This window comes from Manis javanica, chromosome 5 (genome assembly GCF_040802235.1).
Source record: "Manis javanica isolate MJ-LG chromosome 5, MJ_LKY, whole genome shotgun sequence".
NCBI classification, from domain to species: Eukaryota; Metazoa; Chordata; class Mammalia; order Pholidota; family Manidae; genus Manis; species Manis javanica.
In genome coordinates, this window is record NC_133160.1 from 10,096,956 (window position 1) to 10,123,668 (window position 26,713).

The 26,713-nt window shown below is 51.3% G+C and overlaps 1 long non-coding RNA gene across 2 annotated transcripts; it reads left to right on the forward strand.

Moving 5' to 3' along the window:
• Positions 1-26,421, forward strand: LOC118970232 (uncharacterized). Of its 2 annotated transcripts, none has more exons than XR_012131272.1 (3): positions 1-427; positions 3,996-4,070; positions 22,888-26,421. It is a non-coding gene; the product is annotated as an uncharacterized lncRNA (long non-coding RNA). The 2 variants fall into 2 exon arrangements; XR_012131273.1 differs by lacking the exon at positions 22,888-26,421 and adding an exon at positions 610-824 and having other exon boundaries at positions 3,996-6,753.
• The last annotated feature ends 292 nt before the right edge of the window (positions 26,422-26,713 follow it).

Consider the following 26,713-nt stretch of genomic DNA (forward strand, 5'->3'; position numbering starts at 1 on the left):
TTCTCAGAACTGGGGATTCAACTCAGCAAGGGAGTGACATGGGCTGCTCCTTGGTTTTAAAAGACTTCTCTGGCTGAGTGGGCAGAGGGAGTTTCTGGGTGGTGGGAGGGAGGCTTCTGCACCAATACAGATAAGCAACAATGGTGGTAGAAGGAGGTGGAGGCAGAAGGGAGGACTCAGAGGCCCCTCTGAGCTTCAGGGGGCCCAGCAGGAAGTTGGTGGTCAGGAGGCCCAGCAGGAAGCCTACGACCCCCGTGCCCACCCCCACACTGTGCAGGCCTGTGGCCACCGCAGGGCTGGGAAACGTGCCTGGAATGTCAGCCACCAGGCCCAAGTGGGACTGTGCCTGTGGGACCCGCCTGGCCAGGGCAAGCACCCTGGCCACAGCCCTGCCCACACATGGAATCCCTCGGGCCCACTGAACTGGGTAAGTGGTAATTACAGGTCCTGGAACAGAGGGGGCGGTGGGGGGAGGGAACCACAAGCCAGTGCCTCTGCCACAGCCACTCTATTTACTGAACACCTATTATGTGCCACCTATTATGTGTAAGACCTCACCATCCCATCCCATCCCGTTGCACCTCAACTGTGTGCCACTGGGACCTCCAGGTGACCCATCTTGCAGATTAAGAAGCTGACTTGCCTACCGCCCCACAGTATGAGCCGAGACATGCAGGGGTAGAGACTTACACCCAGGACCCCAAACCTGGCACACCCTCTTCGTGGCTGCATTGGCAACAAGCTGCTCCAGAGAGCAGAGTGGGTCAGGAGGAAGAGCAGGACTGTGAGCCCCCTGAGGCTTTCTCTGCCCCCTCATCTGCCAAGTAAGTATTAATTTATTCATTTGTTCATTCATTGATTCACAAGTGTTTACTGGGCACCTGCTCTGTACAGGTACTGTGCTGGGGGCTGGGGCTGGGTGTACAGCAATGAACAATGCAGACAAAACTCCCCACCTGAGTGACAGTGACATTCCAGTGGAAGAAGATAGAAAAATGAAAGGATAAACAAGCAGCGTAATTTTCTAGGATAAGCTCTAAGTGCTAGGAAGAAAATAAAACAGCAGGGAGGTCCTCTGTGAGGGGTGACCTTGGAGCTGAGTCCTGACTGCAGAGAAGGAGCCACAAGGAAAGCTGGGAGGAGAGTGCTCTCCATTCCAGAGGAAAAAGCAAGTGCAAAGGCCCTGAGGCAGCACATAACTGGCATTCTTGTGGCCCAGAGAGGAGGTCAGTGTGGCTGCAGCTGAGTAGAAAAGGGGGCAGAGTGGATTGGCTGTGGTGGGGGAGGGAGTAACGTCAGAGAGGGCTTGAGGGCAGGAGAGGTGATCCCCCAAAGCCTTGTGGGCTACTATAGGGACTTCAGCTTGTGCTTCAAATACAGTGGGAGTCATGGAGGCTTCTGGGTAGAGGAGGAACAGGATCTGTTGTGGGTTCTAAGCAAAGTCCTCTGGCTTAGGAGGCGCAAGTGGAGGCAGTGAGACCAAAGAGGAGGCTATTACAAAGGTCCCAGTGGGAGAAGGCAGTGCTAGCCCAGGACAGGGCAGTGGAGGTAGACCCCTGGACATTTAGACAAGCTTGCTGGTGGGCTGGGCATGCAAACAGGAGAGGGAAACCTGGGTCTGGAGCCTGGGCAGCCAGGAGGCTGGGACTGCCATTACTACAGCATGGAAGACCCCCTGTTTGTTATGGGGGCAGGGGAGCGCCTCCAGGTATTAGGCCTCATCCCACTGAAAGAGGGGCACCTAGACCCCCACACATTGCCTTAAGCACAGAATTAGAAAAAGGATCCCATGGATAGGTGGCCTCCAAATCTGGGACACCAGGGATGAGGTGCTGCCTACGTGGTGAGGGCAGATGCTCTTTGATATCTTAACCTCACCCCACAGTGTGAACCATTGTTCTTTGCTCTGCTCCCTAGAATCAGTATGTCCTTCCCATCCACCCACCAGCCAAACAGGGCTGAGGAGGACTCACAGCCAGTTCCTCCACACCTTCAACCAGGCTGTGCACTTTACCCTCTTCGTCTGCCACATCCACCTACTCATCCCACCCTGGAAGCCTTCAGGAATGGCACTCAACATCCTCCACGGACCCCACAGTTGAGAACTCTGCTCCATCCCCTAGCCTCACACTCCCCTATCCATCTCATCATCACCTGGCCCCCATTTCATAGATGGAGGGATCCAGGTTCTGAGAAAGGGGGCAGGTTCCCAAGGTCATAGGCAAGGTCAGTGGCAGTGGCAGAACCCAATTCAGTTCTGTCTGATTCCAAAGCTAGACTTCCACGAGGTACAACTGCTGGCTTAGGTGGAAGAAGCCAGCCCGAGACAAGGGTTTGGGGCCAACAGTTTTTTCGGGAGGTGATCCAGAAACACCAATAGGGAGTACGGAAGTGAGGCAAGGAAGGAGGGTAAACAGGTCACCTCTGTGGACTTGGACCCTGGGGACCTCTGGGAGGAGCAGGACACACCTTAGCATTGTCCCATCCTAGGGGCAAGGAAGCCCGGCTATTGACATACTGGTTCCCACCTCCCTTGGCAAGGGTCTCTCACTTCCGCCCCGTACTCCTGCAGCCACAGGAAGCCCTTGGGCAGAAATACTCAGGACATTGGCCACAAGTGTGACCTCCCATGTGGCCATCCCAGAGTGTCCTCTGTTCCTCTATTGTCCTCATGCTGCCTACCCTGGCATTGCCCCAGATCTTCTGACCCGAAAACATAAGCCTGAGAAACCAGAGCCGGTACAGATGGGAAAAACTGAGGCCCAGAGAGGCCACTCACATGCCTTGGGCTGCCCAACCAGAAAGTGGCCGAATGCACCTCCCTTCCAGGCCTCCTGACTTCCAGAACAGCGCTGGCCCAGGGACACAGACAGATGACCTTCAGTGGGATTCAGCTAGCTGCATGACCTTGGGCAAGTCCCTCTACCTCTCAGAACCTCAGTTTCCTCATCTGAAAAGAGGGAGCATAAAAAAAATGACCTCACAAGGGTTTTGTGGGGATTCAGTGGATATCAGATAGAAGAGACTTAGGACAGCACATCGCAAATAGTGGGTGCTTATATCAATATTGGTGTTTAAACAAGATAGTGGCTGGCACATAGAAGCTATTCAGTAAATGGAAATACCAGTGTTACGGCTGTTGTTGTTTAGGACCTTCTCTGTAATGGCCGGAGCCCAGATCTGCTGTGCTGGGACAAGATGTTGGCTGGGCAGCCTCCCCAGTTTCCTGGGTTCCCCCAGCCTCTTGCTCAAGGCTACCTAAACTTGGGGGAAATAGGATGAGGAAGGGGCCAGGGCCCATAGAGGCCTGCTAGTGGGAAATATAGGCAGGGACCCTGCCTGAGAGGGCCCCCCATTCACTTGTCCACCCATCTGCCTGAGCAGCCTGCCCATTCCACAGGGGGGATGCCTCATCTTGCACAAGACAGGAAGGAGGAGGCCCGGGGTGGTGGCGGGTGACGCCAGGACCCCGTGTCCACTGGCTGCAGACAGGATGGGCAAGGGAGGCCCCAGGCAGGCTTCCTGTGTGCTGAGTGCACTGGGCAGAAAGGAGAAGTGAGGCCCAGGGTCACAGGGAGATCCGAGCAGCACCTTCCCCTCCTCAGCCCCACTGTTCTGCCTGCCCTCCCTGATTCAGCGGCCCTGAGTTCAAATCCCAGTTCTGGCCATCTCCCAGCTGGGTGACTTTGGACAATGCAGCTGTCAGGACCTATGTTTCCAGTCACTTCTGGGGAGCAGGGAAATGTCTCTTCAAGCTTCCCCACACCTTTGGGGCATTGTCATTATTATCCCCATTTCACAGATGAGGAAACCAAAACCACAGAGTGTTTTCAAACAGCATGTATTATACTTGAAGATTAAGGTGCACAATGGGAGAGGGCAGGCCTGAGAACATACTGCATGCCAGAAACACAAAGATGAGGTCAATGTGACCCTTAGCCTCCTTCCTGGGTCCACAGCAGGCATTACTAATTAATTACAATTCTCCCTCCTAGGAACCCGGATGCAGCCTCGGAACCCTGCTCAACACAGCTCTGCAGCCACTGCCAATCCAAGCACCCGAGGTCTGAGTAAGTAAGGAGAGTACGTCTGCCCCATCCAGCAGAGGGGAGCTTTCCCAAGAAAGAGGCTGTTCTCTGGCAGTGCTACCTTTGGGTACTTCTCTATCATCAGGAACCCTGAAACAAATACACCCCTGCAGGCCTGGATTCTCAGGGTCCTGTCCTTGGGGACAAACCTCATCTGAAGAAGGCATCTACAGAATAAGCATCTGCCCAAATGGGATTGCAAAGTGGCTTCTGAATAGAGTGCAAGGCTGGAGCAGTATACTGGGGGGACCACAGGCAAAGCCTGGACTTTGGGGGAGACATCAACAGAGTAGCTGGGGCTGGGCTGCCCTTGGAGAGGGGGGGTTGCGGTCCAGGGTGTGGCAGGGAGGGGCCCAGGAGGAGAAACGGCCGGATCACCAGTATCCTGTGAGCTCCATCAGCAGTGCCAGGGAAAGTCCAGTGACCCAGGGCGGATAGCATAAAAGGAAAAAGGAAACCGAATGCAGAGCCCTGGGGCTCCCGCCAGCCCTGGCTGTCCCTGTATTCACTGCCATCACCCTGGTCCAAGTGACCATCAGTTTTCACCTGGACATCTGCAGTTGTTTCCGACCTGGTCTCCCTGTGTCACCCTTGTCCCCTATACAACCTTTCCACGTGGCAGCTGGAGGAATCAAAATGTAACCCCAACCAAGTCACTTCCCTGCTTCAACCCTCCACCGGTTGCCCATCACAGTTAGGATAAAATCCAGAAGCCCTCTCCAGCACCACCTCCTGTTTCTCTCCTCTCCATTCATGCCTCCCCAGGAACGCAAGCTTCTTTCTGCTCTTTAAGACAGCCCAGTTCCCACCTCTAGGCCTTTGTCCTTGCAGTTCCCTCCATCTGTAACACTGTTTCCCCCACATTTTCCCTTGTGGCTGCATCTCATTGGTCTCAATAAATGTCACCTCCTCCCAGAGTCCCCACCCCCTGGGCCACCTTAGCTGCCTTCCCTATTGCTCTCCACCACACCCTCTGGTTATGTCTTTGTGGTCTGCATCCATGTCTAAAAGCATCTACTCATTTGTCCAGCCCCCTCATCAGAATGCCAGCTCCACAAGGCAGGCATTGTACCCACTCGGGTCACTGCTATGTTCCCAGAACCTGGTAATACAGTAGGTGCTCAATAGATACTTGCTGAAAGAGACTGAGAGGAAACAGCTTAAATCAACTAGTGGGTTCTCACTGGGATCATCCAAGTCCCCACTTGCTGTCCCTCCCTGGGAGTGACAGGTTGCCCCCCACCCCCTACCATGTGTCAGCCCCCAGGAGGTTCACAGTGCTGGAGAGAACTCTGATTTCAGCAGGAAAGATGATCAGTTAGTGATGTCTGCCACAGACAGGCAGGGTAGTAGGGCCTCTGCAAGCATTTGTGTCTGGTTTGTTCATTGCTGTCTCCATAACACCCAGAACAATGTCTAGAACGTAGTAGGTGCTCAATAAATATTTGTTGAATGTCAAATACATGGGTTTTTTAAATCTAATTGGCTACTCCTTTCAAGAAGAAAAACATCCTTGATTCATTCAACCAGCCACCTGTCAACAAGCCATTCAGTGAGGCCCCACTGTATGCTAATCCTGAGAATAGTCTGGGGAGAATTTCTGATCCTCTCCTCATAGAGGAGGAAGCCAAGGTGATGGGATTTAACCAAGGTCACCCAGCTGGGTTCAGCTGACCCCAAAGTTCTCCAAGAGCGCAATCCTGCAGTTTGGCATGGGAGAGTGAGGCCTCTCCCAGGCTCCTACCCTCCCCCAGGGCACCCCTAGTCCCTTCCCTAGGGTACGGGAATGAGGACAGGCGGCCTCTGCTTCCCTTCTGGGGCATGTCACAGGGCTGTGGTTAAACGGAAGCAGGGCCCCTGCCCATCCCGGGCGTGGGCCTCCGAGGGCCTTGCCCTCCCCATTCCCAGCCCAGACTTTTTGCAGCTGACCACGGGCATCAGTTCCCTGTTCCTCTTTTCTCTGGGCAGAAGGAAGCAGGTTGGGCCATGGGAAGATCCAGAGACTCAGTTTCCTGTCAAGTGGACTCAGCCCCTTCACGTTCAGGAGTTGGTCTTTAGGAATGGTAGAGATTTGAAGAGAACATTCATGAAAAATGTCAAGCCAGAGCATAACAGGTAGTCAGACAGGAAGGCAGATGTGAGCAGGGTTGCCTCATAATCCCATCTCCCTGCTCAAACCCTCTAAGGCTTCCCACCGCCCTCAGCGCAAGACCAGGCTACTCTCCCCACGGAGCGCATCCAGGCCCTTGGCCTTCCTCACTCCACACTCACCCCTCACCCCCACTCCAGCTACGCGATCTTTTAGATTCACCTATTCCCTCTGCTCTGTCCCACCATAGGGCCTTTGCACATGCTATACTCACTTGTTGAAACACTTATTTCTCCCCTTCTCATCTACTTGGCCTCTGCTCACCCTTCAGTTCTCAGCTCAGCTTTTCCAGGAAGGTTTCCTAATCTTGCCAACCACAAAGACCCTCCTGCCCCATTATAGGCCCTAAAATCACTTTGTGCTTGTCAATTACAAACGGATATTTCTGAGGATAACTTGGTTAATATTTGTTGAATGAATAAATGCAGAATAAATGCAGCAACAGGTAAGTCACACCCTCCAGGTACTCCCTCCCACATCCTGCTCTGGCCTGGGGCCCTGTCCCCCACCTGGTCTGCCCAGACATCTCTTCCAGGATGGCTGCTTTAGCCACCTCACTCCTGGTCCCCAAAGTGCCACATCCCTCACTGCTCAGAGGCTTACCTTCCCGGATGGTAACCAAGGGGATGAGCCTTGATCATGGGTGTTTAGACTGGGATCCCCTGAGCCTGGTATCCTAAGAATGGGCCTTGGGGTCACCCTAGAGAAGATGTCAAGGCCAGAGGCCCTCACCCCTGACATGAACCAGAACAGTCCCCCAGCCCCACCCATTATCTATGTTATATTCAGGGCAGTCACAACTTAGGCACTTTGACAGGAATTCAACTACATGTGATCAGCAAAAAATAACAAGACAGTCTCAGAGAGAGAAGAGCCAATTGCCTGGTGGATACACCAGGGGAGGGAGGCGTGGATTAGTGGTTCCCCCACAGCCTGCATCTGCTCAGATGTGGCCCTGTTCCCGCACTGTGGCCCCAAGCGCAAGCCAGGCACCCCCTTGCCAAGGTGGGATTCTGCACTGCGGGGAATGGCAGGCTGAATTTATGGAAATCATACATCCTCCTCAGCTGGGGAGGGCTGTGTCCTTCCTGTGGAATCTCCAAGGGGAACTTGGCCACCGTACATTTCTACCTTACTGGCCAGATTTATAGCTTGCCCTTGGGGGATGGGGGCCACCACACTGGGATCTTCTGCTGAATAATGGGTACCATAGCTTGGAGAAAAGAGAAAAGAAATGAAAACCACTAGGCAAGATGTTCCCAAAAGGAGCACCGAGGGAGGACGGAAGATTCCTGAATGCCGTTCCTGCCAAGTGTCACCCCCCAGGCTCCTGAGGGCTCTGTGATGCAGTGGTGAAGACCTGGGCTCCTCCGCCCTTTGCTCTGGGCAGAGTGCAGGCTCAGAGATCCTCTCCCCACTTCCTGGGACCTTCGGCCCACCCCCAAATTCCAGGCAATGCCCCTGAGGTGGGAGGGGCCCGTCAGCCCTCAGCCAGGGATTATCTGGGACCCAGGCAATGTCCAGACAGGCTGCATTCCCGGGAGGAGCTGCTGAGATGGTCACCAAGCAGTGTTCTGTGCACCTACTGTGTGCCGGGCCCCATGCTGAGCAAGACACTGTTTCCGATTTGCCAGAGCTGCGCTTTAGAGTGGGGTCAGGGTGGGTGCAGGACACTGAACAAATGAACAAATAAATACAGAGAGGGGATGATAAGCACTCAGCAAAAAATAAATCAGGATCAGGGGTAGGTAATAATGGAAAGGCTCCTATATGGGGTTGTCTGGGGGCCTCTCCGAGAAGTAGAGGCCTGAATGAGGAGAAGGAGGTCATGGAAAGATCCAGAAGAACAGTGTTTCAGACAAAGGGAACAACATGGGCAAAGGTGAGGAAGGTGTGGGAAAAAGCTTGGTGCGCTGTTTAAGGAAAAAGGAAAGTCAGTGCGGCCAGAGGGGAGGGAGGAGGGCAGCTGAGCTCACCAGGGATGGGTCAGAGAAAGGCAGGAGAGGGCCCCACCTCACCTCAAGGGCCATTTGTGGAGCCTGAGGAGGGGCAGGCAGCAAAGGAGAACAGAGAACTGGCATCTAGAGGCCTGGGAAGATGGTACCCAAGGAGTGGGGAGTGGCCCAGGGGGCCCAACTCCACCAAGAGGACAAGCCAGAGAAGGCCCAGCACAGCCAGGCCCCCCAGTGTGACCTAGAGGTGGGATGTAAGACTGGAATGGTGATGCCCCCACCACCTTCAGAGCCCCAGCTATGCCCCCACCACCTTCAGAGCTGTATTTCTTTGACGCAGCAGGACAGGCTGAGTCCTGATTGGTCTAAGACAACCATGAAATTCCTTTCTGGTTTAAAGGTGAGTATGTGATGCCATTGTCACATTATCACAGGGCAAGTCTACTGGAACATTTAGGAAATATTTTCCTGCTTGATGAAAGAGTGAGATTCTGGATGAAAAAGATCCCTTTTCTGCCCACCCCCACCTTCCTTTCCTGGTTAGGATGTGGTTATGCAGGAAGCAATGTCTGGTGCCACAGCAGCTTACGGGGCCCAAGAGGAAAAGGGAAGTGAAGAAATGCTAACCTAGAATCCAGCTAACCAATCCCATATCCAGACTTCTTGTTCTAAGATTTAATTAAATGTCTTTACTATTCCAGGCAGGAAAGATGGACTAATTGGGACAAGAGGAAAATAGGAATGAACCCTGAGACAGGGGAGAAAATAGAGAAGGGGAGGTATGAGAAGCGAAGAAGGAGTCTTTCAGAGAAGATTTTATTTGGGGCGGCAAGCTCCAGGGAGAAAAAGGATGCTTAAACCCTCACCTGTAAGTCTAGGATGCAATGAATAGACACACCTAATGCTACAGATGGGGAAACTGAGGCCCAGGGAAGTCAGCAGTTGCACAAGGCCACCCAGCTAAGGAAAACTGGCTTGTGCACCACACTGACTGCCTCCCACATGTCCTTGGGCCTCTCTGAGCCTCAGCCTCCTCATGTGCCAGTATAAGAACAGCACGTGGTGGAGGTGTCATGAGTCCTCAGGGCCCAGGAAGCACTCAGGAAAGTGGCTAAGAGGTAGAGAGTGCTCAAAAACACCTAGGCACAAGGCTGGGGTGCATGGCAGTCTCCACAAGTGTGAGTTACTGTTCTTACAAACAGTAGCTCTCCCATGGAGAAAACAAGTCCCTACTCTATACCAAGCACATTTCCAGTCCTGGGCATCCATTACCTTGTTTAATCCTCACAATAGCTCAGGGGGCGGGGTTCACCCAAGTCCTGGCTGCCCCAGCCCCATGTTCAGTAAATCACCCTTGGTGAGCACCCACTGCACCCCCACTGCAACTGAGTTCCCTCCATACCTCACAGGACAAAGCAGCTCACTCTCTGAGAGTGAGACTTTCCCAAGTCCTTTGTCCCTGTGTGGCTCTCGGCAACTGCCAAGGGCCTCTCGGGGCTCACTTTCCACATCTGTGAAAGGACATTAGTCACAGGCCCCCACCTAGCCTGCTGTGGGGACCCAGAAAAGCCCTTAGCCCAGCGCCTGGCCTGAGTTAGAGCTTGACCAAGAGGAACTATGGTTGCTGCCCTTCTTGTTTCAGGAGGCTGGCCCTGCCTCCTGCTGGAGCCCTGGGCCTGTCAGGTTTGGGAGCTGCGTGCCTGGAGTGTCCCCAGGTCCCAGCCCAGGAGCGGGAGGAGGGAGAAGGGGCGCAGAGTCTCCTGGGCCCGCCCGCCCGCCTTGCCTGAGGCCCTGGCTCCAGCTGCACCCCACGGGGGCCACCCAGCTCTGAGGACCCATTGTTCCTGTCTGGCTCTGCGCCAGGGTCCTGGCCCTGCCCAAGCTCCCACTTCCTTCTAGGATCCCCTGCCATCCTTGGGGCTTGGGCCTCCCTACAGGGCCCTAAAAAGGGTGCCAGACGTGGCAGCAACCCAGCTGTGGGAACAAGAGTTCGAATCTCAGCTCTGCCATTTCCAAGGGCTTGACCTTAGGCCCTTCATCTCTCTGAGCCTTAGTTTACTTGTGTGTTAAATGGGGTGACAGGACCTCACAGAGCTGCAGTGAGGATTCTGAGAGTTTAGGGACGGCGGAGAGCCCAGCATGTAGTAAGCCTCGGGGAACATTAGTCCCATTTCCTCAGCTCCCCGGAGGCCTAGAGGACAGAGCCAGGAAGAGCAAAGGTAGGGCAGGGAGGGGGCAGCTGGTCCTGAAATCAGGGCGCTGTGAGCAGAGCACTGGACGAGCACTCCAGGGCCAGGGTCCTGCCTTTGACCCCGCTGTGTGACCTCAGGCAGACTGTGGACATCTCTGGGTCCCAAAATGAGGGAAAGAAGGGGCTGGAATCCTCCTCTCTCCCTAGGAAGCAAAGGAAAGGGGTGGAGTCAAGCTTTCTTTTCATTTTTTTATTTTCAGCACAAAGGGCTTGAATGAAAACCAGCTGCAGAGACAGAGAATCCTATTGTGAAGGTTCCCAAGACCCCCAGGCAAGCGGAAGAGGCAGTTTCTTGGGTGTTGGACTGGGTAAACAGAGGCCAGGATATTGGCCAGAGACACTAAAGACTAAAGACAGGACAGCTGGGGGGGTGTCCACTAGCCCTCAGGGCGCTTCTCTGGGAAGCCAGGCCCCCCCCCTCAGGAACCTTCTGCTCAGCCTTGATGTCTGTGTCCAGACCTGGGAAAGCCATTTTGCCTCTCAAAGCCTCAGTTTCCTCATCTGCAAAATGGGTACAGGAATAGCACTTGCCCTCTAATTAGGAGTAAGTACGTTGTTACAGTCTCAAGGCAGGCTCCTCAGTCCAACAGACCTGGGTTCGATCCTGGCTGTGTAACTCAGCAGTCATGTGACTTGGGGTGAGCCACTTCACCGGTCTGTGCTTCAGGTGTCCTATCTATGAGATAGACACAACAACAGTACTAACCTACTGAGAAGACGAACTGAAATGACTCAGCAAGAGCCTGGAGCAGAAAAAATAATAATTACTATTGTTTTTCCTCTTATTGTCTCATGAGCTCAACCTGATAAGGCCCCCATCCTCAGAAAGCTTTCTTTCCTCTTAGTACTAGTTCATCTGAGCAATTCCATCACCTACTACGTGCCAGTCTCAGCAAAGCCAAAATTTCAGGTGAAGATGTTAAAGACAAGACTTGTGTTATAAAGGGCTTGGCATGTAACAGTTGCTCAGTGACCCCATTCACTCAACACTTGGCCGCCACAGCTGCTCCATGATGTGTTCTTCCTAGGCTCTGGGATGCAGCCTTCATAGGGTCCTAGGCAGAGCATCTGGGTGGGGGTGGGAGGCATGTGGAAGAGGGAACATCCTGTGATGGAGGATGCCTCCATAGTCTCTGGAGCCAAAGGAGTTCAGGGTGGGCTTCCTGGAGGAAGCAGTTATAAATAAAATAACAACCGTTGAGCATTATTATGTGCCAGGCACTGTTCTCTTTTCTACAGAAGGTTTTCTTCTCACACACCCATTCTATGGGTAAAAGTCTGAGATTACAGACCTCCAGCAGTCTGCCTAAGTCCCACAGCAGACGTGGGGGAATTTGAAGCCCACAGTCTAACTCAGTCACTGCACTGCTTCCCAGGCAATGCCCTCCAGCCTCCAGGCCTCTGAGCTGGCTCTTCCTTCGGCCCAAATCTACCTTCTCACCATCTCCCTTAGCAGAGGTCGCCCCAAAAAGTCTCCTCTGAAGCCTCCCCTGCCCACCCCTTGAACCCACTGAAAGCCTCAGCCTCTTACACAATGAGGAAGAGGCGGAGGTAGAGGACAGGGCTTCAACCGGTACAAACTCCTTAACGCAGAGCCGGGCCTTTATTCATTCTGGAACAGCAAACAAGGGCAGACATTTGAGTCCTCACTGCACGCCACTAACTCGATTCTCACAACAAATCAAAGAGGCCAGCTCCATGATTATCCCCATTTTCCAGAGTAGAAACTGAGGCAAGGAGATGTGGAGGCCTGTGTGATTCCAGACCCTGCACTGCCTCACCCCCACTTTGCTAAAGGAATGAAGCGAACAGCCTTGGGGAGCTCCAAAGTGTCTCTGAGCCTCAGTTTGCCCATTTATGAAACGGGATGACATAGCACCTGCCTCTCAGGGCTGGAGGGAGGATTCAGGCATAGCTTAGCTCACCTGGGGCCTGGCCGGAGGGCACCGCTCCTGCAGGCTGGCTGTTGTTATTACCACTATTGATTATTATCACATTATCACATGACGTGCTCCGTCAGACCTGCGAACCCCTGTACCTGCAGTTCTTCCTGTAACGAAACCCGTCTGCCAAGGCCTCAGCAAGGGGCCCTGGTGGCTCATTTAATTACCATCTTTGGGGAAAAAAAACATCCCCACGAGCTGCTGGGGGAACTGCCAGTGTGGCTGCAGGCTGTGGGGGGTAACCTGACGCCCCTCAGCCAACTTGGCCTCCAGGCCTTTGTCTGAGTCCAGCCCAGATTACTCGCCTATTTTTCCAACCCCAAACCAGGGCTGGCATGAACTCAATGCTCTGCATTGTCCTGGCACTAGGCCCCCCAGGGTCCCCGGGCCAGGCCTCATCCTTCCTCCAGCTGGGGATCCTGCCCCCAGGAGAAGGCAACTCAAGGGAAATCAGAAACGCAGAAAGGCCCACTGGGACAGGCTCCTGTGTGCTGGGTTCTAGGCTTTATGCATGTCACCTCATCAAACCTGCACAACTTCACTGCATAGAGAAGCCCACAGTGTGCCCATTTTCCAGATGGAGAGACTGAGGCCTGGGGAGTCAAATCGTCACCCAAGTTAATGCAGGTGGAATTGGCAGACCCCAGGTCAGGCTGAGTCAGAACACTTTCCCAGGAGGGGCCCTGGGTACCCTGGGCCCTCAGCTTGAGCAGGGCATCAAGGGACTTCTAGGGGAGTTGAGCCTTTCAGCAGGAGGCTCCTTCTGCGAACTTCGGAGAGTAGAGCTGGAGGAAACCTGAACCATGGGGCAGAGGGTATTGTGTTTAAGGGCTCAAATTTTCCCAACAACTGCTCTGTGTTCAAGTTCAGCTCTGGGCCCTGCCTGGAACATAGCTTACTCCTCTCTGAACCTTGCTTTCTTTTTTTTTGAGCTACAAAACTAGGTGGGGAAAGGATTCAGGCCACCAGCTGTGTGAAACACTTAGGAGATAGCAGGTAGTGTTTGATTAACAGGAGCTTAAAAACCAGAGCTTGAAAATGGCAAAGGTTACCAGCAGGCACATAATAGCTGGGAAAAGGGAACTAAGATGGCAAGAGATCCCCCCATGTCACCCATGTCCCAGGGGCCAGAACTGAAAACTGACCAGTGCCAGGGGCTACCATGAATACTCACCCACCAGCCCAGGGAGGGTAAATTAGTGACCTGCCCTCTTCTGCTCCCCCTGGCCTCCACTTTCCCCACCCTGATCTGTGCCTGGGAAGCTAGCTGACCTGGGTGAATGCTACCAGCCCTGCTCTAGGCTTCCTGTGGGGTTCCTTGCATGGAGGTGTGGACAGAGATGGGAGGGCAGAGAGCAGAAGGGCCCCCTCCCTGCTGCTTCCCCTGGCTGGAGCTGTCCTTCCTGAAGGTCTCGGCTATTGCCAGCATCCCTTCCACGCACCCAACCCTGCAAACATCAGCTCCCCGCGGGTGCCATCCCCACCCCTGCACCTTTCCTTCTCAGTTCCCTTAGCCCTGCCACAGTTGTGAAGAGTCCCTGTATCGAACTCTCCTCAGGGGAGCCGGTCTGAGAGAGGTCTGTTTCCTGCCAGACCCTGACTGCTATAGATCTGAAATAAATATGGCAAAATGTTAAGATTTGACAAAGCGGGTGATGAGGACTTGGCGCTCATTATACCATCTCCTACGGTGTTCCGGACGGTGGAAAGATCTAAAAAAAGAATAGAGACAGCAGAGAGAAAGCCAAGTTCTGCAGCCAGGAGGCCCAGCCTATCTGGGAACCTGGGTGAGGGCCCAAGGTCAGAGGAGGTCACAGGGTCCATCCCCAGCCTTGGGCCACACTCTCCCACTTCTCTGTCCTCCTGCGCCCCTTCCCACCTTTCCCCTTGTCTCAGCACTTCCCTTCAGGAAATGGGAACCACATGGGGGTTCACTGCAGAGGGCTCCCCAGACAGGACAACTGTACCCCCACAAGGAAGAGTCAGAAGAGTTGGGCTCCCACTCACAAGTCCCAGCCAAAGAATCAGCAGAGGAGATCTGCCTCCAGTGGGACCTCACAGTCGGTGTGGGATGAAGGGCTGGACAGGGACCCCGTGGAGAACACCCACCCCTGGAACTCCCTTCTATGCCAGCCTCAGGTTCTCTAGCTGACCAGGCTCCTGCTCAGCCCTTCTGACAGAGAATAGTTTTGGGGTGTTTTTGTTTTGTTTTTTGGGGGTTTGTTTGTTTTGACATCTACATACACAATTACTCAATCTGTAACTTGTCACACATGCCTAAATGGAATCATTTTGTGTGTACTGTTTTGATTTGGCATCTGGCCTTCTTTTCTCACTTTTCCTTCTCTGCAAAAGCCTCTTCTCTCCCCAGGTTGACGTTTGGAATCGTGTTCTCACATATTTTTCTGTAAGCATGAAAATCCTATACAGACTTTGCCTGGATAAGGGATTTCTTTATCTGTCATTTCTTTTACAAATCAGGATCACATTGTACCCCCTTCTCAGCATCCTGCTTTTCTCATTTAAGAATACAAACACCAAACAAGAACTCTTACTTGATTGCTCATAGCAGCATTATTCACAACCACCAACAGGTGCAAACAACCTAAATGTCCATCAACAGATGAATGGGTAAACATAATGGGGTCTGTCCACACAATAGAGCATTATTTGGCCGTAACAAGGAATGAAGTATTGATACTTGTGCTACGTGAACCTCGAAAACATACTAATTGAAAGAAGCCAAACACAAAAGGTATTGCATGATCACATTTATATGAGATATCCAGAACAGATGAACCCATAAAGACAGAGAGCAAGTTGGTGGCTGCCAGGGGGCTGGAGGGAGGCAGCGATGGGGAGTGACTTGTTTAATGTGGATGGGGTCTCCTTTGGGAGAGATGAAAATGTTTTGGAACTAAACAGAGGTGACGGTTGCACAACATTGTGAATATACTAAATGTCACTGAATTGCACGCTTTAAATGGTTAATTATTTAATGATTAGTTTAAATGGTTTCTTTTGTATTATATGAATTGTACCTCAATTTTTAAAACTATAAAAAAAGACGAATGTATACATTCCTCCTTTTTAGAACAAAGAATACTATATACACTGTACTTTACCTTGAATTTTTTTCAATTAAAAATAAATCCTAGAGGAAAAAAAAATGCCTATGTAATAAAGCATATTTAAAAATAAACAGACAAACAAGAAAGTCACTGTGAATTGGGAAAACTGTAAACCATTTTTTAATATTATGCTCTTGCTGTTCCCTCTGCTCTAACCACTGTTCCCCCAAATGGATGCATAATATTCCATGGTATGGACAGACCAGAATAGAGTCCCCCGATTTCCTCAAAATAATGAATGATGAGTTCTCACTTTGGCTGTCATTTGGGGGTTGGGTGGGGTAAGTGGGGGAGTTCTCTAGACATATGTAGACACCAGGCACTTTATACACAGGATTTTATTTTGCCTTTACTCCAACCTGTGTTTTCTCCCATTTTTCAGATGAGAAAACTGAGGCCCAGAGAGGAGTAGACAGGAAGTAAGTGAACCAGAACTCCAAGCCAGGTCTGTCTGATCCCAAAGCCACACAGCCCCAGGCCCACTCCTTGCTGGGGATACCTACTCCACTAAGACATCTAGTGGGGGAGACAGAAGAGAAACAAGAGGAATCAGTATCCCATGGGGCCTATTCCCAGATATCAAGGTTATAGAGAGAAATAAAGCAGGAAAGTGGGAGAAGGGGCAGTAGGGAGGTTAAATGTGTGAATAGAGCAGTCAGGGCGGGCGTCCCTGGGAAAGGACATTTGGGCAAAGACCTGAAGGAGATGGGGCAGCGATTTCTGTTGCTTTCATCCATTTGGGGGACAGTGGTTAGAGCAGAGGGAACAGCAAGTGCAAAGATCTGGAGGCAGGGAGCTGCAAGGAGCTGGGCGTTGCTGCGGCACAAAGAGAAAGAAGCAACGTCACAGGGGCCACAGGGGGCTTAGAGCCCAGCTGGGCTTTATTCTGAAATACCATAGGGAGCCATGGAAGGGTTTGGAGCAAGGCAGATTAAAGCTTAGATCTGGTTTGAAAAGCTCCCTCTGGCTTCTCCAGGAAAGGGTGGGTGAGCAGGAAAGCATGTCGGTGGCGGCTCAGGCAAGGTAGGATTATCACAGAGATGGAGAAAAGCTGTCTGATGCTGGAGGTCTGGTCTAGGGGATGAGGAGTGGGCCAGCCCGCCTCCTGTCCGTCAGTGCCCCTGAATGTAAGCCTCTCTGGAGGAAGCCATCTCCCAACCTCCCCAGAGAAAGTGCCAAGACGGGAAGGAGAACTTTGCTGACTCATGAGCCTGGGCCTCCCAACTTCCCCTCAGGGGAGGCCTAAGCTCAGATGATGGGTGGGGAGCCGGGTGGAGGCAGAGAGCAAATAAAGTAATTACAAGTGTAGTTAAGTGATAGAAAGTAGCCAGGGTGACCTGACTTGTGGGGATGTCATCAGGGAGGGCTTCCTGGAGGAAGTGGTGTTTGAGCCAGAATCAGAATAACAAGTAGGAGTTTAACTAGGCCAAAGATAGAAGGAAGAACGTCCCAAAACAGAGGGAACAGCACCTGTCAGGGCCCTAAGACTAGAGGGAGCCTAGTGAGTTCAAGTTTCTGAAGGGAGGCCTGATTGGGCAGAAAGAGCCCCATGCGCCAAGCCCAGGGCAGGCAGTAGCCTAAGTCAGGGAACACACCCAGGCCAGCCCCACACCTGGTCAGCTCCTGGCAGACTGCTTCTCTGCCTTAGAGGTTGCATTAGTGAAACTCTCCCACCCATAAACTTCTCTGAGCTTCACCACAAGCCAATAAAATAATAAGCATATTTGGAAGAGAAATAAAGGAAGTCCCAGAAACTGTTATCCTCCTTGGAGAGATAAGGAAAGCAGGGCCCAGAGAGCAGAGGTTACCAGCTTTGACAAGTCGCACTGCAGGAAGGTTGCTGCGAGCTTCCACCCGGCACGAGCCTCCCTGGCTCCCTCCCTGCTTCTCACAGGATGGGCTTGGCCACACTTGGAGGGGGCCCCTCAGTGGGGCAGAGGTGGCAGCAGAGGCAGCCAAGTGCTCTAGAGCAGGAGCTGGCCCTGTGCCTGTGGAGGCCAGTGGCAGGAGGTGACAAAGAGGAAAAGAAGAGACAAAGAGAGGAGAGACAGGGGTACCCAGAGACAGAGGAGAGAGAGAGAGAGAAGGGAGGGGAGGAGAAGAGAGGGAAGAGAAGAGACAGACACAGAGAGAGAGAGACAAAGAGAGGGTGAAGAGCAAGACAGAGACAGAGACGAAAAGGAAGACAGAGACAGAGCCCCACCTGGGTGGGGCAGGTGGGCCCCAGAGCCAGCTGATCCTCAGTGCCTCCCAGTCCTGAACTATCCATTGCTGTAACTTTAAGAACCTTGCAAAAATTCCAAGGTCTGACTGTAATGCACTAATGCTCACTCATTCACCAAGCAAGCATTGAGTACCTACTGCATACAGCACATCAGTACCATTTCAGGCACTGGCACACAGCCCCAGACTCAACCTGCTGGAGCTGACACCCTGAGGGGCTGCAGGCAGTTGCCACATGAACAGACCCACGGTGTGTTTCTCCAAATAGTGGGGAAGGGCTTGGGAGGTGGAGGCAGGGAGCCCGGAGCAGGTGTCGCAGGAGGCCCTACTCCAGAGGCTGGGCAGGGACAGGTGACTGGGGGCCCAGCAGACCCTATGAGAGGAGGGGAAAGAGCTGCGTGCATGGAGAGGGTGCAGCAGTCCAAGAGCAGGACCCAACCCTTCATGGGGCAGCAAGGAGGCCAGTATGCCGGGGCCGAGGTGGGGAGGTGAGCCAGAGGGGTCTGCTCACACCAGGCCACACAGGACCTCTGAGTGAGGTGGGGCCCAGGGAGCAGCCGAGCGGGAGAACATGGTCTGACAGCTCTGAGGGGCTCCTCAGGCTGCACATGTGGAGAACCGACTGAGGCGCCCGGCAGAAGCAGGGAGCCCTCGGAGGTGGTGACCACAATGGTCAGAGCAAGAGACGATGGGGTTGGACCAGTTAGTGTCCAGGAGAGGGCGAGATGTAAAGGAGTCTGGAGGGAAAGAGGCCTGCAGGCAGCACCAGGGCCCTGTTTGAAGACTCGCATTCTCGGGCAGTCCATGAACCAGCCCCCTTCTGACACAATGAGCTGCCCCCACCTCTCTGTATCACAAACTCCACAGAACACGTTCAATGGCCCCGAAATAAGACTTCCCAAATGGGAGGAGTTTGCAGATGGAAAAGAAAAGGGGAGGGGAGAGCAGAGGAGGATGGGAAGGGAGGAGGAAGAGACCCCCCTGCCCCTGCCACAGATGCACAGACCCTCACCTCACACATCTTCCAGAAACCCTCATAATGATGGGATAGGAGAAACGCACTCCCCTGGAGGTGTTTGCTACACTGTGGTAGTAATCACTTTGCAATATGTAACTGGATCAAATCAACACATCATACACCTTACATTTCACAATGTTGTAGGTCAGTGATACCTCAGTAAAGCCAGTGAAAGGAGAAGAAGGGCACTCCACAGGGGGACAAGAGCCCAAGGGCCCTTTGCCTCTTCAGGAAACATTGGAAGAAAGTGATTCATTCCTACCAGAAATGAGAAGAAACGGTAATAATAGCAGTCACTGTTCTACATACCAACAAGAGGCCAAGGGCTTCCCAGATACTATTTCTTTTTTATAAACTGTCATTGTGTGTTTGGATTACAAAATTAAGAGAATCACTGCAAAAATAAAATGGGGTTTGGGGGGAAGAAGATGGGAAGAAGAAGCATTCTAACATTACAGAAATATATAACTCACTCGCCGCCAGTCATACAGGCCTTCCCACTGCTCTTCAAACATTTCAGGCCCATAACTGCCTCAGGGCCTTTGCACTTGCTGTTCTCTCTATCTGGAATGTGTTTACTACAGAGAGCCAGCCATATGGTCACTCACTCGCTGCTCACAGAGAGGCCTTCCCTGACCAAGCAGCAGCATGTCCATCATGCCTACGATTCTTTACAGAACTGAAGAATCACAGTGCCACCTGATACTCTTGGTTTACTGTCTCTCAGCCACCGCTAGAAATGTCAGCTCCCTGATGGCTGGGATTTTTGTCTGTTTTACTCACTGCTATATCCTCAATGTTCTGAACAACCTCTGCCACACAGTAGGTGTTCCATAAACACCTGCTGAGCAGGTGAATGAATAAGTAGTAAGTACAAGCATGACTGAAACGTCTCCTCAGCTAGACCAGGAAAGGAGTTCTCAGAAGGCAGCAGCTGGGCCTTACATGTACCTGGCACATAGTAGGCATTTATAGAAAGAACAGATGGAGAGTGGGGGCATCAGGAAATGAGAGGTGCCAAAGCAAAACAAAGGGAGAAAACAACAAAGAGAAGGAAGTACTTATCCAGACTCCCTGAGTGCCTGTCCTGCCCTAAGCCCCACCCCGCCTGCCCATGTATTAGTTCACTTCATCCTCATGACAGCCCCATGAGGTAGGTTTTATTTTAAGCCCATTTTCCAGTTGAGAAAATGAGGCTGAATGAGAGGAAACATTTTTTCCCAGGTTCCATGGCCAGGAAGGGGCAGGGCTGGTGTTGAAAATCAGTCCTGTCTGCCTCCAAAGCTAAGGCTCCAAGCTGAGTACTCCCCGCCCACCCACGCTGTCCACAGTGGCTGAGCACCCAGTGTGCACCAGGCATGGGGCAGACCCAGCTGGTGGGAATGTGAGGCTCTTGGGGCTGTCAGGCTTTCAACATTTGTAAGAGAGGCTGGGTATCCACATATTTATATGCAATCTTTAGCTCTTCAAAGCCAGACCCAAATCAAAATTCTAGAAAACACTCTGCAGCCTAAAGAAAGCATTTCTGATGGCTGCTAATTTGAGACGCTTGGTCGAGGCTTGGGATTTCAGAGAACATGGCCATCATTGAGGGTGGAGCAGGTAGAGAGGGCTTCCTAGAGGAGGTGGAACAAGGCTACCTTGGGCCTAAGGGGGGTGGAGCTGGGCTGAGAGGAGGGGACCTGTGTGAGGAAAAGCAGGAGGGGGCCTTGGGCTGCTACCAGGCCATGCTGGGGTCAGGGCAGGCTCCTGTCCAAGACTCCCTGAAGAAGTCCAGCAGGTCAGACCAGAATGACACCAGGAACACCTAGGGGTCAGAGCACCAATGCTCCCTGCTCCCTCCCTCCCTCCATGCTTCCTTTCCTTCTTCCTTTGGCCCTCTGGGATCTGAACTGCCTAGGAAATTCCCCCTGGGAATTTCCCATGGGGCCAGCTGGAGGGAGGTACTGAGAATGGCCCAGTATAGTGGCTAGGTGGACTAGTAACAGTATATTCCTGAGCCCTTTCATCCATTGGTCATTAAAGATAAGAGAGACTCAAGCAGAAAACGTCTGAAATCTAAAATATAATGTACTGGCTTCAAAGGAAATCATGACATTTAAGTAAATGCCTTTGAAATATAATACTATATCAACCAGTCAACTATAAGGCAATGTTTTAGTTTTGTTTTTTAGTTATATATAAATTCTGTGTTGTGCAAGACGTAGATGTATTTTAATGTTTAACATGATTGGGACTGGGTTTGAAGCCTACTTTACCACTTACTAGCTAGGAGACCTTGGGCAAAATACCTAATTTCTCTGTGCCTCCATTTCCTCATCGGTAAAGTGAGGTTGAGGAGAGTAACCAGGGTCCGGGGTTATTGTGCATCTTAAAGGAGAAAATTTGTGTTAAACACTTAGAAAGTACTTAGCACATAATAAGCATTCAGAATAATGAATTCTGGAGACATCAGTATGAAATCATGTTTAGCTAAATACAGAAATATTTACAAATAAGTGTGTATACAGGGTTGGTATACACACATATATTTCTTGGCTCTGTCAGCAGAGAAAGCCTTAAAGAAATGCCACCCCATAGCACTGGGCACACCTGGCACCCAGATTTTGGTTTCTATTACCATTCTCCAAAAAGAAAGAATCAGGGCTCCATGAAGAAATGCATGATCCGAGGGCAGGAGACATACAAGATGAGCCAGAGTGGAAGTATGGAAGTGCTCAAAAAAAACAGAGACAAAATAATAACAACAAAAACCTACACTGATGGGGGTATATCAAGGGGTCAGGGAGCCAACTGAAAGAGCTCCCAGTGGTCAAAGTTGGAACCATCTGAGCAAAAAAATAAAGTAGTATTGAATTATATTGCAAAGTATAAATAAAACAAGCATAAATAAGTATAAAATAAATATTGATGTAAGTAAACAATTGGATATATATCAATAGGAAGGAATATACAAATTTGCCATGCAAAAGAACTCTCAATCATTTATGTAGCAGACCTAACTCCCCACTCCTTAGGTGGGGGCTACACAGAGCGACTCCCATCCAGAGAGGACAGTGTGGAAGGGGGGAAAAGAACTTGACAGTGAGAAACCTGGCAAATACAACCTGGTCAACAACAACAGTTGATAAATAAATCAACCGTTGAATGAGATAACTAATAAATAAATAAATATGATCACAATAGTATCATAATATTAATAAATTATTGTATACAATACAATGTATTATATATAACAAATATTAATAAATATAATCACAAGATAAATAAATAGGATTGATAAATCCTATTGATAGTATGTACCCTCAGTGTGATATAATAAAAATGGCACTTTACTTCTGAGAGCTTCCTCCCCAAAACCTTAACTCCAGTCTCACCATGAGAAAAGCATTGGACAAATTCTCCCAAGAAAAGAGAGCCTACAAAAAACCTGACCAGTACTCCTCAAACCTGTCAAGGTCACCAAAAACAAGGAAAGTCTGAGAAACTGTCACAGCCAAGAGGCGCCTAGAGGAACATGACAGTTCAGTGTGATGTGCAGTCCTGGATGGGATCAGCAAAAGCTAAGGAGATCCGGATAAACTGTGGACTTTAGTTCATAATAATTCATCGACACTGGTGCATTAACTCTGACAAATGTACTGTACCAATGTCACGGCGCTCATCATAAGAGAAACTGGGTATAGAGTGCTCTCTTTTCCATTTTTCTGTAAATCTAAAACTGTTCTAAAAAGTAAAGTCTATTCTCAAAAACTAGATCATTTTCCAACGTACTTTTTCCCACACCCTCATTGTTCATTCACAGCTTTTTCCAAACCTGGCCGATGCCCCTCCAACACTGGGATCTTTACTGCTCTGCCATCCGTTCTGTGAGTTCTGGGCCTCAGGCCCCCACCGCATGCTCATCACTAGGCTGATGGGAAGTCACCCTTTGTGAAACCCTTTCTGTGTGGATATTGTGTCTTGAGCCAAAGGACCTACTCTCCTGACATGGGAGCAGTTCTTGGGTTAACTCATCCTGCAGATGTGTGTTGTTTACCTCAACTTCCAGCAACTGCCCTTGTCAGGTTAAATCCTCAGTATTCATTACTAACGTGAGGTTAAACGTTTTTCTTCCTTTCTTTTTTTCCAGTTCTCTCGAGAGGCATCCCTGTGCCCCTGTCTCCAGGCAGGGGTCCATCCAAGAGGTGGTTGGAAGGCTCCAGAAGGACACTGCCCGCAGCAGAGAATTATCTCGTTCAAACTGCCAGTTGCGTCACAGATGAGAAACCCTGCAGAAGAGTAAGGGGTGAGCCCCAAATCTCTGGACAACTGCTCCACGTCTTCTCACTGACCCCAAGGGCAGCTGATGCTATTTTGGAGGAAACAACAAAGGGGAAACATATGGCAAGACACCCATTTCTCAGAAAGTCTGGGTTGGAAGTCAGGAGACCTGGGTTCAAGTCCCACATCTGCCTCTGACTCACAGTGTCACCTTTGGCCACTCACTTCCCCTTGTCTGGCCCTCAGGTTCCCCATCCGGGGGTGAGGGGGTTGGACCAGCTGATGTCCCAAGCCTTCCCCAGTTGACAAGATGCTGTTGAAATCAGGGCTAGGGATATTATGCCCCCTTCCCAGCCCACCTCACTGTCCTAAAAGCACTAAAGTCCTGAGAGGGCGGCCACATTCCCAGCTAATAAACTCACATGCCGTCTAACACGCGGCTTTGGCACCTCGCGCTGCGATGACCTGTTACCTGTGTTTCTCAAAGTGAGGCTGTGGGGCAAGGTGTGCGGGCACCCTGCTTTGAGCTGCCTGAGCCAAAGTGCCCAAGCTCTGGGCTGGAAGTGAATCACCATGAGTTTGCACTTTGTATATTGTAGTCATTCATAACATTGGTCTTTGTTTATAATAATCACCATGGGAATGAAATTAAAATTCCTCACACCTTCCTTAGAGGCCCTGCAGGACCCGACCCTCTCACTTGCTCTGTTTCAGCCACAATGGCTGCCCCACTATTCTTTGGACCCACTTAACTTATTCCTACCAGGAATGCCCTGGCTATTCCTTCACCTTTGGCACCCCTCTTTAAGGTCACAGCTGCTTCTCAGGGAGGCCCTCTCTGGTCCCCCTAGTTAAGAAGGTCCTGGTCACTCTCTATCACACCTCCATACTTTATCTCCTCTAAGCCTTTACCATGGTCTGAAATGATGCTGTTTGCTTACTATCTATCTGTCCAAAAACAGGGGTTTTGTCTGCTTTGTTCTGTGATGTGACCCCAACACTCTGCGAGGGCCTGACACATAGTAGGGTCTCATAGTAGAGGCACAGTGAATCAGTGAATAAGACTAGAATCATAGAAATCCTCAGCTGTGGCCCTAGTCTTGAACTGGAGCATCTGGCATTTATTGAGCACCTACTGTGTGTTGACCACTATGCTACAGCTTCATCCCTGGGGTGGGTGGTTTCATGGTCTCCATTTTGCAGATAAGACTAAAGCTCCAGGCTTCAGAGCCTCAGAGGATAGCGTGCCTTGAACCCAGTCTGAGAACTCCAGGGTTTGGGCTACTTCCACCTACCCGGTTATGCAATGAGAGAGACACTGGGAGGGGAACCGGGCTTCCCCCACACACACTCCTTTTATCTAAGACAGAGCCTCCTGAGCACCACCCTGTCCCCACCGCCTGGTGGAGCAACTGGGGCCAGGATGGGAGCTGGGTGTGTGGACAGCCTGGCCTTATGCCAGTCAGTGCCAGGAACTGGCTTGGGGAGCAAAAAGTCTGGATCCAGCCTGGTGGGGGGTGATGCAGGCCACTTGTCCCAAATGGGCTCCTGGTGTTCTGTGGGGCATGGAGGGTGGCAGCAGGCACAGGGTACCTCTGGGAGCCCCAAGGTTCAGGCCCCTGCCTGCCTTCCCCTGGAGGTAGAGCAAACCCTAGGGTCCTGGTCTAGCCCTTGCTCAGTTTCATGATCTCAGCCTGGCACAGTTCAAGTCATTCCACAAGCCTTCTCCAAGCAGCCCAGACCCAGAGCTGGGTGATGCCAAGCATAGAACAAACTCTGGCTCCCAAAGTCTGCCCTTGAGGGGCCGCCAGGGTGGGCAGGGAAGTAGCAGGTAAACAATAACCAAAAGTCAGCCTGTAAGTCCTCAGTGCAGATCCCTCCTTAAACACTTGATGGCTGTGTGTCCTTGGGCAAATCTCTTAACTTCTCTGGGCCCCATCTGCTTCCCTGGAGATAATTGTGCCTCCTACTCCAGGAGAGATCCCAGCGCAGGAGCTGGCAGATGGGCAGGGCTGCTGATTCAAGTGGAAGCTTTCCAAATTCAAGATCTACTCTGGAAACAGGAAGGAAGGAGAAGACGGGGCAGCACAGGTTTCCCCTCCAGCTGGGGAAGCTCCCCAGTCCCCCTCCTACCCCCAGAGGAGGCACCTGCCTAACTGGGACTGGAACACCGTGGGAGTTTGGCACAGAAAAGCAGAGGGAAGGGCACTCCAGGCAGAAGGCACAGCCCGGGCAAAGGGTGGGTGTTTTGCTGGTAAGCCTCCTTCTGCCCTTGGGTCTCAGTTCAAATGTCACCTCCTCATAGGGGCCCTCATGCTCACCCCCTGTCCTCCATCTAAGCATCAGGCCTATTTTCCTCCTTGAACGAATGACAGTCTTTCTCATTTGTTTATTATTTGTCTCCCTTGCCAAGCTCCCCCAGTGCAGGGACAATGCCTGTCCTGTTCAATGCTCTGTCCCAGAGTCTAGCACAGCACCTGGCATGCAACAGATGCCTAGCAACACAATGCCCACAATTTGAACAAGCTACTCTCCCATTCTGTGCTTCAGTTTCCTCATCTGGGAAAGCATCACAATTAACACCCACCTCTTAGGGTTGTTGCAAAAATTAAATGAGCCAATGTTTGTAGAGCCCTAGAACAGTTCCTGGCCCACAGTAGGTGCCCTGCAGAAACGTAAATAAAACACACATGAACACATTACAGAGAATTACAGATGCATAGATTAGAAAGTCATAATATTGTTGGTCACCGAGTTGTACAATCTATTACACTGTGGTTTATGTTTACATTTCATTTTCTATTTTACTTTTTCCTGACTTTTTATTTTGACAAATTTTAATCCATAGGAAGTTAAAAAATAAAACACAGAACAATAAACGCCTCAATTCACCAGCGGTTGACTTTCTGTTTTGTGTACTTTCCCTCTCGCTAGATAGAATGAGAAAAATTAATATTTATACTTTTATTTTCTTGCCTGACCCATGTGGTAGCAAGTTGAAGACACCAAGATAATTCACCCCTAACCTCTTCAGCTGCTGATTTTTCTTTTTAAATCTTTCACTCAATGGATGTATGAATTCTCTGGGACCAACTGTAACTTGATTCCTGATTTTAGAAATCTGTAATTCTACCAGTCTACGAATCCATGAATCCTTGAATCTGGAAATATTTGGGTCTGGCAAACATCACCTGTGGGTTCTCAGTCTACACGTCTGAGGTTCTCTCTCTCTCTGAGATTCCTGGATGCTTTCCCCTACGGGTCAATCAAGCTGCAAGGCGTTGAGCCTGCTACCCTCCGTCTGATTCCACCACTGGATGCCTCTGAGCCCTGCTTCCCACTTCCCAGAAGCTGAAGCCTGGGACTGAGCAAGGGGAAAACCCAGCTGACCCAGGTTCCTACAACAATGCCAGGTTCCAATGATGCCAAGTGGCACAGGGGCCTGGGTCACAGGCCCAGGGGTGAGACCCTGGGCTGACCACACCCAGTAGCCCTACAGGTCCTCCAAGGGGTGCCCAGGCACTCCTCTGGCCAGCCGGGTGAGGGGCAGACAGGCGGCCCCCACCCCCGCCCCACTCATGGAGCAATCCTCTGAGTCACCCCCACCTCATGACTCGCCTGCCTGCCACCACTGAGGCCTGTAATTACGGCTGCCACCTCCTCTGAGGCGGGGTCCTATCAGCCCATCGGGGCAG